Raw genomic sequence first — 16,161 nt, forward strand, 5'->3', positions numbered from 1 at the left:
ATCTCCATCAAAAATAGTTAAGCTTAAAAGAGAAAAGCTTTTACTATTTGGGTCATGCTCTTATTCATGATAACTCATTTCCTTACCAATGTCAATAAATGATGTGTTTCTTTGTTTTCAGAACTTCAGATTTGACTGACTAAGCCTTCAGGAAAAGTTCAAGGAATTATTTAGCATAAATACTGGTTTTGCTTTTTTCATATTTTTTCATCCTTTACCCAGCCAACTGTTATTGTTTGTTTACAATACATGGATCCTCTGGTAGGTGCTGGGCATTGTTGTGAGGTGCCGTCCAGCCAGTTCAGACTCATAGTGACTCTATGTACAACAGAACGAAACACTATCCGATCCCGTGCCGGCCTCACAATTGTTGCTATGCTTGAACTCACCATTTCAGCCAATGCGTTAATCCATCTCTTTGAGGGTCTTCCTCTTTATTCCTGACCCTATACTTTACCAAGCATGATGTCCTTCTCCAGGCACTGGTCCCTCCTGATAACATGGCCAAAGTACATGAGACAAAGTCTTGCCATCCTTACTCCTAATGAGCCTTCTGGCTGTACTTCTCCCAAGAAAAATTTGTTCATTCTTCTGGCAGTCCATGGTAGATTCAATATTCTTCAACAACACCATAGTTCAAAGACATCTATTCTTCCTTGGTCTTCCTTATTCATTGTCCAGCTTTCACGTGTATATGAGGGGATTAAAAATACCATGGCTTGGGTCTAGCGCACCTTAGTCCTCAAAGTAACATCTTAGCTTTTTAACGTTTGAAAGAGGTCTTTTGCAGCAGATTTACCCAATGCAATGTGTCATCTGATTTCTTGACTGCTGTTTCCATGGGCCTTGACAACTTCAATATCTTCTTCATTTATCATGATGTTGCTTAAGTTCTGGGGATAACAAGATAAAAAAAAAAAAAAAATGGCCTGTCCTTTTCTTCAAAGAACTCACAGACTAGTTGAGTAACAGGTCACAGAAAGAAATAATTATGATACCTGTGATGATTAATGCTTCCCAAAGTCATGTGGTAATACAATTATATGAAGCTCTGACATTTTTCTGTTACCATGATGTTGAGAACAAAAGCTCTGATAATCGATCACATTCCCTTGAGGGTGCTTGCTTGCTCAAAACACACTCCTTATCTAAAGCTGTTGTACTACTACTGATTGGTCCCCTGCTTTAAGATAGATTTTAACACATTCCTATAGTGTATCTTCTGCAGTCCACCTCACCTGAGGCAAAAAGGGTGACAGTCTCAAAAAAAAATCACATCTGTGAGTATATTTTGCTAGTGAAAAAAATCTGTGTTAAAAATCAAAGGAATATTTTAACTTTTTTTTTTTTTTTAATTTAGAGGTGAGAGGAAATATGAGTAGATCACTTCATTTTGAAATCATACAAACTTCTGTAGTGGCCATTTTCCTAACAGTTCAGCCTGGGGATACAATTGGTTTACTTCAGAGATTCATTTCATTCAGTCTCATTAATAATGTATGAAATGGCCTGTTTCCTGACACATAACCAATACCTGTTCTTATCAATGTTTTTGTCACTCTAGATATTTGAAGCAGAAGGAATTTGATGAAAGCAGAATTTCGGGGTGAGAGGGGCAGTCTTAGTCATCTAGTGCTGTTATAACAGAAATACCTCAAGTAAATGGCTTCAACAAAGGGAAATTTGTTCTTTCACTGTCTACTATGTTAGAAGTCTGAATTCAGGGTACCGGCTCCAGGGGCACCGGCTCCAAGGAAAGGTTTTCTCTCTGTGTTGGCTCGGGAGGAAGGTCCTTGTCATCAGTCTTCACTTGGTCTGGGAGCATCTCAGCACAGGAACCTCTGGTCCAAAGGACACGCTTTGCTCCTGGCGCTGCTTTCTTGGTGGTGTGAAGTCCCCCTGTCTCTCTGTTTGCTTCTCCCTTCTACATCTCAAAAGAGATTGGCTTAAGACACTACCTAATCTTGTAGACCTCATCAATATAACTGCCGCTAATCCATCTCTTGACATCATAGTGATTTACAACACATAGGGCAATCATATCAGATGACAAAACGGTAGACAATCATACAATACTGGAAACATGACTTAGCCAAGAGGACGGGAATTTTCGGGGGGCACAATTCAATCCATGACAGGCAGCATTTAGAAAAAGGATAAATTCAACTAAAATGTACTGAATTCTTTGGGAGTTAGGTGAAGTAAGTATACATAGATTACAGGACACTGTAAATATATGGTACGTGACAAAAAAAAAAACTAGACAGACAATGGTAATTAGGAGCTTTTTTAGCTGAGCTTTTTTAAGTTAAATATTAGTATGTGTTGACACTATACATCACGTGGAAATTAATCCTTAAATTGGAAATTTAGGTATAATTGCAACTAATCATTTTAATTGCCTAATTTCCTAGTCTGAATGGGCTGCCTGCTATAGCTGCGTTGTCTGTAACTTTGTAATTAGATCTCTGTATCTTCAGGAACAAAATAATTCACAAACACTGTATTATCCACCCACAGAACTACTAAGCAATGAAGCCAAAAAGAATGTATGTCCATGTGAATATACTAAAATAATAGTTCATAGAGTATAATACCTCTACAAAATCCCTAGGTTGGTTATTTTGGTTTTTTCTCATTTAAAATAAAAGCAAATTTATCTGTTTTCAGATTAAAAATTAATAAATGTTGAATTTTTAAAATTTCCAGGCAATACATAAAGAATAAAGATAAAATCAGTCTAAATGTCTCCTCCTAGAAATAACCACTGCTAATATTTTCTTATATTATCTATACAGACTTTTGCTGTCTATGCAGATTTTTTTTAATAAAAACTGGATAATTTTTAAACAATGTTCTTCAACATGCTTCTTACTATATTATTAAAATTCCTTGGTGTCTATACATAAAGTCTATCTTTTTAAAACGCATTCATAGCATTTCATTGTATATATTTTCCTAATTTATTTGACTAATCTGACCAGGTATAGAGGGAGAAATAAATCAATGAAGTGTAAGCACTCACTTCTAATACCGTATGAAACCGAGAAACCGAGTGAGTGAAGGAGTCTGCAAGCAGGCTGGACCTAATCTAGGGTGGAGCTTTGAAACCCAGTTTACAACTCTCCAGCTAGTAAGCCAGTTGACTGACAATGGGGCTCCCATGAAAGCACGTGGTGCTCTGTAGGAACCATCAATATCCAAACAAACACTAGCACTATTGACCTAGGAAAAGAAAGTCCAGATCATGAGAATCCCTAGATATGAAGAGCTAAGAGATGCAGTCTTTTTCTCTTCAAAATAATTTGTTGAAATATTCTCCTGGATAAATAAAACAGGCCGTCTTAAAAATAAAGCTAGCCCAGAAGCCATTCTGTAATATCTCGCAGAAGAGAATGCCACCATTTTAACTCACTAGTGAACTGTAAGAATTTACTGAAACAACTTAGTTTTAAATGGCCTAACACAGAATACATTACATAATACAAATGTTCACTAAATGTTTTAGGGAAATATTGGTTACAGTTATTTATTCTATTAAATGGAAATGCCCTGAGTATAACATAGCAAGGTATCTGTATGATTTCTAGGTTGACATAATATACACAGTGCTTGTTCGTCACTCAAATGCCACACATCAAAAAGAAAAAAGGGGGAAAAGCAATAAAAGAATCTGTAATTCACACTCTAGATACCCAACCTCTCAATTACAAAGATTAGCCAAACTCAGAAGAAGATACAAAGTGGGAGGAATTGCCTTTTGCACAGGTAAAAAATATCACCTCGTGATTAAGTAACTACAACCTCCTTTCTTAAACGTTAATATTAACCACCACGATTCTTTAACTGTAGTGCAACTCTTTATCAAAGAATAAATACATACAATTACAGTGATTATATTCACAATGTATTCACAATTGTAATTAGACTCAATTTATCTGGGAATATAGAAAGCAATTTTAAAGGAAATAATTTTAAACACCTCAAATTCATTTCTGAAAAAGAATCAAACATTTTAGAAGGCATTTAATTGAGCAAGAGGGGTTAAAGGCTCTCCAACAAGATAGTGTTCCTTAACAAATATTTTTAATCGTTCAAGTATTTGTTCCTTATTGTTTCATTTAATCCTATCCCTGATTTAAGCAGCTACTCTTGCTCTTCACCAGATTTATCAATGTTAACCCTGGGGGTGTAGTTGTTAAGAGCTACAGCTGCTAACCAAAAGATCAGTAGTTTGAATCTACTCTGTCACATAGAGTCACTGTGTTGAAATTGACTCAATAGCAATGAGTTTTTTTTTTGTTTTTTTTTTTTTAGGAAGACATACCCTTTTAATTTTTTACATTCGAGGGCATGATGGTTCAGTGGTAGAATTCTCGCCTTCAGGGCAGGAGAACTGAGTTCCAAGCCAATGCACCTCATGTGCTGCTATCACCTGTTTGTCAGTGAAGGCTTTGAGCGTTGCTATGATGCTAAAGGAGTCCTGGTGGCGTAGAGGTTAAGAAGCTTGGCTGCAAACCAAAAGGTCAACAGTTCTACTCTGTCCTATAGGGTCACGATGAGTCAGACTCTATGCCAATGGGGTTATGATGCTAAACAGATTTCGGCAGAGCTTCTAGACTAAGACTAGGAAGAAAGGCCTGGTGATTTACTTCTGAACTTAGACAATAAAAACTCTATAAATCACAATGGTCTGATATGTAACCAATCATGGGGATGGCACAGGACCAGGCAGTGTTTCTTTCAGTTGTGCATGGAGTCGCCATGACCTAATTTGTTTGGATAAGTTCTATGACCAGGATTTTCCTCATGACTCATACAACTTCACTCTTTTCATGTTTAATGCATTGTATACTTTAGCTGCTCCATAATTATAAATGAGCATATACACTTAAGTTAATTCCCAGGTTTCTTGAGGAAGCTTGTTATTGTCATTGAATGTTTCCCTCCATTGTAGTTCAAGGACTATTACAGATATCCATTCAGTAATTTCAGTGATGGTAGATTACAAAATATTGCTCTATTGTAAACACCCTCATGTGCAATGGTTTTTACTTGCAAGATTTAAATATATGAGTTAGCACCAAGGTCATCACCATTCACTCTTTTTCTTTTTTTAATAATATTTTATTGTGTTTTCAGTCAAAGTTTACACAGTAAACTAGGTTCCCATCCAACAATTTTCTACATGAATTGTTCAGTGACATTGGTTACATTTTTTCAGTCTGTCAACATTCTCATTATTTCTGTTCAGATTGTTCCATTTCCACTAATCTAGTTTCCCTACCCCCGTGCCTCCTCATTTTTGCTTTACAATAATTGTTGACCATTTAGTCTTATACAGATGATTTTTTAAAGGAGCACAGTACTCATGGGTGACGCTCTTAATTTTATGAGTCTGTTATTTAGCTAAAAGGTGACCTTAAGGAATAGCCTTCGTTCAAAGTTTAAAAGGTATCTCAGGCCAATAGTCTAGGGGAGCCCTCTGGTCTCAACTGGTCCAATAATTCTGGACTTTTTAAGAATTTTAATTCTGTTCCACATTTTGTTGCCATCCTATCAGGACCCATCTATTGCGGCCCTAATCAGAATGGTTGGTAGTGGTAGCCTGGCAACATCAAGTTCTTCTGGCTTCAGGGTAGATGAGGTTGTGGTTCGTGTAGACTATTAGTCCCATAGAGGACTAAAGTAGAGGGTCAGTGAAAAAGAGGAGGAACCTCGACGAGATGGAATGACACAGTAGCTGCAACAATGGGCTCAAGCATAACAACAATCATTAGGATATCACAGGACTGGGCAGTGTTCTGTTCTATTGTACATAGGGTAGCAGTGAGTGGGAACCGACTTGATGGCACCTGACAACATCAACGTTAGTCCTGTAGGCTAGTTTCTTCTCTGAGTCTTTGACTTCCTTCTTTTTCTTTTAATCCTGGAGTAGTAGAGACCAATACTTGTATCTTAGATGGCCGCTTAAAAGCTCTTAAGACCCCAAACACCACTCATCAAACTAGAATGTAGAACCTAAAATTTATGAACTACATTATTCCAGTTAACTGAGTCATCCCACAAGACTGTGGTCCTAAGACTTCAAACCCTGTAAACAAATCCCACAAAGTGTTTGGTTAAGTTTAAGGAGTATCCGTAACTGTGCCCCTTATATGGTTTATTGTATATATGAATATATACATATGCACACACATGCATGTATATACATGTACATATAGATACACCTATATATGCACACATACGTACACACATACACATATCTATACATATGAATGCATACATACATACATACATACATACATACATATGTAACCACACAAGTATATTTTGGTTGTTGTTCCAAAATTGTCTATGTCATAGCATTTATTAAAAACCCCCTTTTTTTCTTACTTACTTCTTAGTGACATCATTTACGTTGGTCAATCTGAACCATTCACTGTTATTCATATGGCTTCTGGGATAATTTCAACAGACCCATTTGAGAAGAGGTTAAGTAATTTAAAGGGTTACACACTCTCAGGAGTTTCTTGGGTTGTAGAGTTTGCAGCTCCAGCCAAATCTACAACCTAGGCATTTCTGAAAAAGTCCGTTGCATATCCAAGCTTTCCAAAAATGCTGTCCTAAAGAATCTGGATTTGAGGCATGATCACATAGAGAAGCTGGAGAAAATGTTTTTCATCTGAAGCATTTTGCAAAGATTTGTACTTTAAGAGAACAAACAGAACAATACTTTCCACCTATATTTTTTAATCTTCAAATCCCAGACTTCATACCACTTGACAAATTTCCTTGGTTTTTTTTGTTTGTTTGTTTTGTTTTTCCTATCACATTGCCTTCATATGTTCATGTAATAAGAAAACCACAAGACCTCAATCACTCTTCAATAAGGACTCACAGATCACATCAATCTAAATCTCATTAACTTGTACCAGGAGTTCCCAAAATACAATTTCAATTTGCCGAGGAAGATTAAAAGGCACATTTGGCGTTTGTATGAAATGAACAGTCAGTTGTTGGTGAAGGGTTAGCAGCTTCAGAGTTTTATTCTTTGTTTTGTAAGCTTATGTAGGAGTTTTAAAAGGCTTATGAAGTGAATTTTCTATACAAGAAAATAGAGAACTAGTCAATCTCTAGAAATTGTCCACTGGAAAATCTCTTGAGTACCTGCTTGTGCCAAACCCCTTACGTTAACTAATGCACAGATATATACGTCGCCAAAACACAGATGCACACATCTTGAGAGAATGAACATGGAACATTTTTAAAGATATGGCTGAAAGAGACTCAAAATCTAAGCATTTTTCTTGACTTCTTTCACTCTTAAAAACTCCAATCATCTGCAACCGATGTCACAAAACAATTTGTGTATGAGTTTTTGAATGAGAAACAAATTTGTGCTGTAAACTTTCACCTAAAACCCAATGAAATTAAAAAAAAAAAAAAAAAACTCCAATCAATCAACAAGTCCTGTCAGCTCTGCATTCAAAGTTTTTCTATGCCATCCTGTTTCCCTGCAGGTTCATAGTGGCTGGGACCCTGTGCACAAATCCTGAAACAAGTGGCGATCTTCAAACCCTCACCACTGCTCAGTAAAGTGGGGCTCACACAGGCTCTCAGCACTGTCTCACTCCACTTTGGCCGAACCCACCTCCGCCCTTCTCTGCAAGTATCCTGCCAGTGATGTTACAAAATTATAGGTGATAAATTCTGTATAATTGAGAGCAACTTCCATGTCTACTACGTGCAAAATGAATAGCTGTGCTTTGTTGACAGCAATATTGTCCTTCTCCTCCCCACCCCAACCCTTAGCATTTGACTACCATAAATATCAATAGTAGTATCTCTGAGAATGCAAAGGAAAATATAAAGTAAACCCGGGGCTGCTGGATACTTACTTAAAAACTAGGACACTTCTGGTTGCTGAATATGATGCACTAGCTAATATCACAGTTCTCTGCATCCCACTGTGTCTCAACAGGTATTTCCCAGAGCCTTCTTCTGCCAGGCTCTTCTTCTCTTCTGCCAGAATCTTCTTCTCAATATCAACTACTGGTTTGTCACCTGTATCTACGGACTGTCTTAAGAGAGCTGTAGCTGTGAGAATATGGCCTAGTCGATGCTTACAGCTAGCCTAAGAAGGAACCCCCATGGAAAAGGAAAGGTCTGCAGGAGAAAAAGCAGCATAAATGGAAAAACAGCACAAACGTGAGCACGAGATGGACACTGAGCCTAAAGCTAAGGACACTTTTGCTCACCTGCCCAAGAGTACCTTTGTGCTGATGAGTTTAAGGACAAATTCTTCAATGAAAACACTCTCTTTGTATGGCTGCCGTATCTCCGGGAGCACCTTGGTTGGGGTGACTGGTCCCTGTGGTGTGCTGAGTATAGCACACCCAGTATTCACCCAGGCTCTCATAAGTTGCATGCTCTTCATTGTGTTGCTATAGCAGCTGGTCAAACAGGAAAAGGCCTTTGCCAGTATCTTATTCTTTGGACCTAATTTTAATTTTGGGCTCTGGGTCTTTTGGGCCTGAAATTTGCCTTCCCACTGAGTTCAGATTGCCCGGTAGACTGTGAGTAGTTCATATGGTTAAAACTGGATTCCAGAAATGAAGGGACCCTGTAGTTGGTTTGAAAGTGCCTTCCAGAAGGTGGGCAAAGCTTTCAGTCAGGGTACAATCTTCAACTGTGCATCCTTTGCCATCACCTAAACTAGTGAGTTGTTAAAGGAAACAAAACATGAAAAATCTCCAGACTTTGACCACTTCTTTCCATCACCATACCTACCACTCTAGTCACTATCTTTTCTACCTCAACTGGTATAGTAACTTCCTAACAAATACTCCTACTTCCATACTTGTCCACTATAACCTGTACTTCACAAGACAGCCAAAGTGACTCTTTTAAAATATAAACCAGGTCATATTATTCCTCTGCTAAAATGCTTGAAAGGCTTTCCAGCACACTTCAGGTAAAATCCAGATTTTTAGTATAATCAGACTTTACTTTTAAGCCAAACCCTGAGAAAGAGTGTTGAGGTCCTTCTTGTTCCTCATTGTGTCTCCCAGATGATAAATACCTCAGCTTCTTATTTAAAAACAATTAAAGAAAAAGCCAAGATGGTGGACTAGCCAGACACACCATATTGTCCCTCTATAGCAAAGACCTGAAAAAACAAGTGAAACAGATGCTGATAATAATTCTAGAACCCTGAACATCAAAAATGAAGAATAAAGAATCAAACACTGACTGGAAGAAAAAATAGAACAAACACAGTGAAAGAGAAGTGAAACGGAGCAGAGGAGCTCTGCCAGCTGAACTGGCTCAATGCAGCCTTCTGGAGACAAAGTCAGAAACGATCCCAGGTGAGGAGCACAGGAAGGCAACCTCATGACATGCCCATAAGAGATAGAGAAATGATATAAACACACCCAAAGAGAGGCAAACTGAGCAGATCATGATCAGAATTTAAGGAAGGAAAACACAGAAAGGAAGTCAAGAATTCCAGGGATCCTGCTGTCCACAGAGCAGGGAGAGAGCTAGGATCTAGAGCTAAGTATACTGGTGAGCAGCATCCCTAACCTCTGGGGTAGGTGATGCACAGGAGGTGGGAGTTTCCCCACCTGACCAGACCTCAACAGCCTCCACTCATCACATTTGGTTGGGGCAGACTCCGAATGCTGGCTGCAACAGATAGGAAGTGACCAGAAATCCACATCTCCTAGCCAAAAAGGTGTACTTCCCCTCCCCCCACACTTCTGATCAGAAGCAGTGGGGGTCCCATACCCTAGCCACCCAACACAATCGGAGACAATACAAGTCCTCCTTCCCCCTAACCTAGCCCCATCTGCCACCCCCCACCCAGCCACCCAAAAAGCAATACAAAGTGCGCTTCCGCACACTTACCCTCCCACTTCCCCCACACACCCCCCTCTGACTTGATGAGCAGCAGTGACTTCACAACCATGCACAAGCCCACCAGTCACTCACTCCCTCCAATCCCTGAGCCAGCAAGTGAAGAAGTCAAGGTGATATCAAAATATAACAGGCTACTTTAAAATAGAAAAATAAAAGTAAATTTCAGGGTAATCACAAAGAAAATTAATAAACCTACTCACCAAAATAGAAAAGAAGAAAACCATAAATACTTGCAAACACAAAACCGATAACAATGAAAAAAAATGAAAAGAAAATACATAAGCAAAAAGAGCTTAGTACAGAAAAGAAAGGAGAACAAATAAACCGTCAACACCACACACACACACACACACAAAAAGCACAAATAAATGACATCGGCAAATTCAAACCTATTGATAATCATTGGTTAAATGCACCAGTCAAAAGAAAGAGTAACAGAATGGATAAAAACCATTACTAATCAATATGCTGCCTACAAGAGACACACCTTAGACACAAAGACAAAAATTAGCTAAAAATCAAAGGATGAAAAAAAAATTAAGCAAACAGTAACCAAAAAAGAGCAGAAGAGGCAATATTAATTCAAGATAAAATAGACTTTAAGGCAAAATCCAACATAAGAGACAAGAAAGAACACTATATAATGATTAAAGTGTCAATCCACCAAGAGGACATAAAACCTACAATAAACAAACCTGTTGCCGACAAGTCAATTCTGACTCATAGCAACCCTATAGGACAGAGTAGAACTGCAAGAGGACATAGCCATGATAAATATTTATGCACCCAACAACAGAGTTCCAAAATACATAAAACTCTAGCAAACAAAAAAATGAAAAGAGAAAGACAATTCTACAATAATAAACCAAACCCATTGCCATCAAGTTGATTCCAACTCACAGAGACCCTATAGATCAGAGTAGAGCTGCCCCATAGGGCTTCCAAGGAGCAGCTGGTGGATTCGACCTGCTGACCTTTTTCTTAGCATCTGAGCTCTTAGCCACTGTGCCACCAGGGCTCCCCACAATAATAGTAGGAGAATTTAACACACCACTTTCCAGGAAGGACAAAGTACTAGAAAGAAATTGAACAACGATACAGAAGATCTAAACATCACAATTAAGCAACTTGACCACAAAGACATATATAAAGCACTCTATCCAAAAGCAGCACAGTACATATTCTTCTTCAACACACACGGATCATTCTCCAGAATAGACCATATTCTAGTCCAGAAAGCAAGCCTCTATAAATTAAAAAACATTGAAATAATACATAACATCTTCTCAGATCACAGCACTATAAAATTAGAAACCAATAACAGGAAGAACAAGGGAAAAAATCAAATATATGGAAACTGATTTAAAACCTTGCTTTAAAACCACTGGATAATAGAAGAAATTAAAAATGAAATTTAAAAAATATTAGAATTAAACAAGAATGAAAACACAGCATACCAAAACCTTTGGGACCCAAAAAGGAAGTGCTAAGAGGTCAATTTATAGCAATAAACACACACACCAAAAAAGAAGAAAGGGCCAGAGTCAACACCTTAACCCTACAACTTGAACAAATAGAAAAAGAACAGCAAACAAAGCCCACAACTGCCAGAAAAATGGAAACAAAGATTAGAGCAGAAATAAATGAATCAGAAAACAGAAAAACTATTAGAAAGAATCAAGACTAGAAGTTGACTCTTTGAAAAAATTAATAAAATCAATAAACAGCTGGCCAAACTGACAAAAGAAAAGAAGATGCAAATAACCAAAATAAGAAATAAGATGGGTGACATTACAACAGAACCAACTGAAACAAAAAGGATCATAATAGAATATTATGAAAAAGTATACTCCAAAAAATTTGAAAACCTAGAAGAAATGGACAAAATTCTGGAAACACACTACCTACCCAAACTAACACAAACCCGGGTAGAAAATCTGACAGACTTATAACAAAAGAAGAAATTTGAAGAGGTCATAAAAAGACTCTTAAAAAAAAGATCTGTCCCAGACAGCTTTACTGAAGAATTCTACCAAACATTCAAGAAGAGTTGACATCAATACTACTCAAACTATTCCAGAACATAGAAAAGGAAGGCATATTCCCAAATTCATTCTATGAAGCCTGCATAACCCTGATACCAAAACCAAGCAAATATACCCCTAAAATAGAAAATTACAGACCAATATCCCTCATGAATATAGATACAAAAATTCTCAAGAAAATTGTAGACAACAGAATACAACAGCATATCAGGAAAATAATACATCATGGCCAAATTGGATTCATACCACGTATGCAAAGATGGGTCAACATTATGAAATCAATCAACGTAATCCACCACATTAAAAAAAAAAAAGTCCCAAAGAAGAAGAATCACATAATCATCTCAATCAATGCAGAAAAGTCATTTGATAAAGTACAACACCCATTCTTGATAAAAACTCTCAGCAAATTAAGAATAGAAGGAAAATTCCTCAATATATTTAAGAGCATCTATGCAAAACCAACAGCCAACATTATTCTCAATGGAGAGAGACTGAAATCATTCCCCCTGAGAAGAGGAACCAGACAAGGATGCCCTTTACCACCACTCTTATTCAATACTGTACTAGAGGTCCGCTAAAGCAATAAGGCAAGAAAGGTAAATAAATGCAGACAAAATGATAAGGAAAAAGTAAAACTATTCCTATTCGTAGATGATATGATCATATGCATAGAAAATCCCAGAGACTCCACAAGAAAGCTACTGGGACTAATGGAATAATTCAGAAAAGTGGGAGGGTACAAGAACAATATAAAAAATCAGTTGGATTCCTCTCCATCAACAAACGGAACTCCAAAAGGGAAATCAGGAATATGATAACATTTATACTAGCCCTCAGAAAGGTAAAATACTTAGGAATAAATCTAACTATAGAAGTAAAAGGCTTATACAAAGAAAATTACAAAACGCTACTGCAAAAAAAAACAAGAGGCCTATATAAGTGGAAAAACATACCATGCTCATAGATGGGAAGACCTAACATTGTGAAAATGTCAATAATACCCAAAGTGGTCTACAAATATAATGCAATCCTGATCCAAATTCCAACATCTTTCTTTAATGAGATGGGAAAATTAATCACTTAATTTACATGGAAAAGAAAGAGGCCCGGGATAAGCAAAACATTATTCAAGAAGAACAAAGTAGGAGGCCTCACACTCTCTGATCTCAGAACCTACTATTCTAGCCACCACAGTCAAAACAACCTGGTACTGGTACTACAGACACATAGACTAATGGAATAGAATTGTGAACACAAAAGTAAATGCATCCACCTATGGACAGCTGATCTTGAGCAAAGGGTCAAAGTCCATTAAATGGGGAAGAGATGACGGTCTCTTTGACAAATCATGCTGGCAAAACTGGATATCAATTTGCAGAAAAACAAAACAAGGTCCATACCTCACACTATACACAAAAACTAACTCAAAATGAATCAAAGATCTAAATGTAAAACCTAAAACTATAAAGATGATGGAAGAAAAAATAGGGTCAACAGCAGGAGCCCTAATATATGGCATAAATAGAATAACAAACATAACTAAAAATGTACAAACAGCAGAAGATAAACTAGATAACTGGGATCTCCTAAAAATTAAACAATTATGCTCATCAAAAGACTTTACCAAAAGAGAATGTACAGACTGGGAAAAAAACTTTAGCTGTGAAAAGGACTAATCTCTAAAATTTATAGAAATCTTCAATACATCAACAACAAAAAGACAAACAATCCAATCATGAAATGGGCAAAGGACATGAACAGACACTTGACCAAATAAGACTTTCAGGTGTCTAACAAACACACGAAGAGATGTCCTTGATCATTAGCCATTAGAGAAATGCAAATCAAAACCACAGTGAGATACCATCTCACCCTGGCAATAATGGCACTGATCAAAAAAACAGAAAACAAACATTGGCGAGGTTGTGGGGCAACTGGAACTCTTATACACTGCTGGTGGGAATGTAAAATGGCACAACCACTGTGGAAAACAGTATGGCACTTCCTTGAAAAGCTAGAAACAGAAATTCCACAATTCAGCAATTCCACTACTAGGTATATGTCCTAGAGAAACAAGAGCCATGACAAGAATAGACATATGCACACCCATGTTCATTGCAGCATTATTCACAATAGCAAAGAGATGAAAACAACCTAACTGTCCATCAATAGATGAATGGATAAACAAAATGTGGTAATACACACATTGGAATACTACTCAACCATAAAGAATAATGATGAATCCATGAAACATTTCACAACATGGATGAATTTGGAAGACATTATGCTGAGTGAAATAAGACAATAACAAAATGACAAATATTGTATGAGTTCACTATGATAAATTGTCAAGAAAATGTTTGCATTTTTTGATTACCAGGGATAGGAAGAGGAGGGAGTGAAAATCACTAACTAGAGAGTAGACACATTTTTAACTTTGTTGAAGAGAAAGGCAGTACACAATATGTGGGAAGTCAGCACAACATAACTAAGGCAAGGGAAGACACTGAGAAATACACAAGAATAAAAAGCAACAAAGGCAAATACTGTGACATACACGGTTCTGTAACAGCAGTAAAAATAAACAATAATTTATTTGGGTATATAGGTAGATACGGATGCTGAATAGGTGTGGGGCAAATATAGGAGTACACCCACATGCATATATAGGTTTGGCTATGGATAGTTCTATATACGTATCTGTATGTACTGCATCGTATTCATATATATAATAGAGTACATAGGGGACATAGTCATGAAAATAACCTGGACTTAACCAGGCACCTCAAAGGAATGAGTCCCTGTGCTTGAAGCCTAAGGACTATAGTCCCTGGGGACATCCAGGCCAATTGGTGTAACTTAGTTCATAAAGAAAATGTTCTACATCCTACTCTGATGAATACCTACTGGAGTCTTAAAAGCTTACCAGCAGCCATCTAAGACATAATTATTGTTCTCTTTCCATACCGAGCAAAGGAGAGTGAAGAAAACCAAAGATTCAAGAAAATAATTAGTCTCAAAGCCTAATGAACCACAGGAACCACAGCCTCCTCCAGCCTGAGAACGGAAGAACTGGATGGTACCCAGCTACCACAACCAACTGCTGTGACCAGGATCACAATAAAAGGTCCTGGTTGGGGGGCGGGGGGAAGAGTAGAACAAAATTCAGACTCATAAAAAAAAAAGACCGGATTTACTGGTCTGAGAGAGACAGGAGGAACCCCCAAGACTATATCCCTTAGACACCCTTTTCACTTGATACCGAAGCTATCCCTAGAGATCATCTTTCCACCAAATAATAGACAAGCCTGTAAATAAGCATTTACACACATGAGGAAAGTGCTCCTTAGAACAATCATCTACAGGAGACCAAAAGGACAACATATGAAAAGCAAAGATAAGAAGGCAGGAATGGCAGAAAAATTGGAAGAATGGAAATTGGGAACTCAGAGTGGTAATGGGAAGAGAGCCAGCACATTGCTGGGAATGCAACCTATATCATGGAAAAATTTATGTATGAACTATTGAATGGGAAACTAATTTGTTCTGTAAACCTTCACCGAAAGCACCATAGAAACAATTTAGTTTTAAAAAACAAGTCTCCTTTGAGGGTATTCTCTCATTTCTTCCTTGCTGCTATTCTTACAGACCTCTTGATTATGCCCTTTCATTTGACAAAGACTTTAAAAAAAAAAAAAAAACACTTTTGTAAATACCTGGCTCATCATCTTCTTCTCTACGCCAAGCCCCTGCCACCATCCTGAGGGACTTCAGTTTTCATTGTAAACCCCGATCTCTGAGGTTTTCCCTCCTTATGTGCAATTACCTTCTCAGAACTTTCTAACCCTCTAAATCCACTTCCTCCAAAATCATTATTCTAGTATCCCACAAACTGCTCTCCTTACAGTTTGCGATATTACCACTTCAAACTCTTTGAGCTCTCTATTTCATTAATCAGCCTTCTTGCTTTCAAATATTTTTTGTTTACTTACTTCCTTATCCATCTTTGATTCTTAGGCTGGATTCTCTAGAGAAGCAAAACCAGTAACGCATATAAATATATACAGAGAGATTTATATTAAGGAAATAGTTCACACAATCTAAAGTGTTGGAACATACAAAGTCCTTGGATCACAATAGAGCCCTTTCCCAATTCATGGAGCTGCAGAAGCTGTTGAACCCAAGATGA

The sequence above is a fragment of the Loxodonta africana genome, chromosome 1 (assembly GCF_030014295.1).
Source record: "Loxodonta africana isolate mLoxAfr1 chromosome 1, mLoxAfr1.hap2, whole genome shotgun sequence".
Classification (NCBI taxonomy): Eukaryota; Metazoa; Chordata; class Mammalia; order Proboscidea; family Elephantidae; genus Loxodonta; species Loxodonta africana.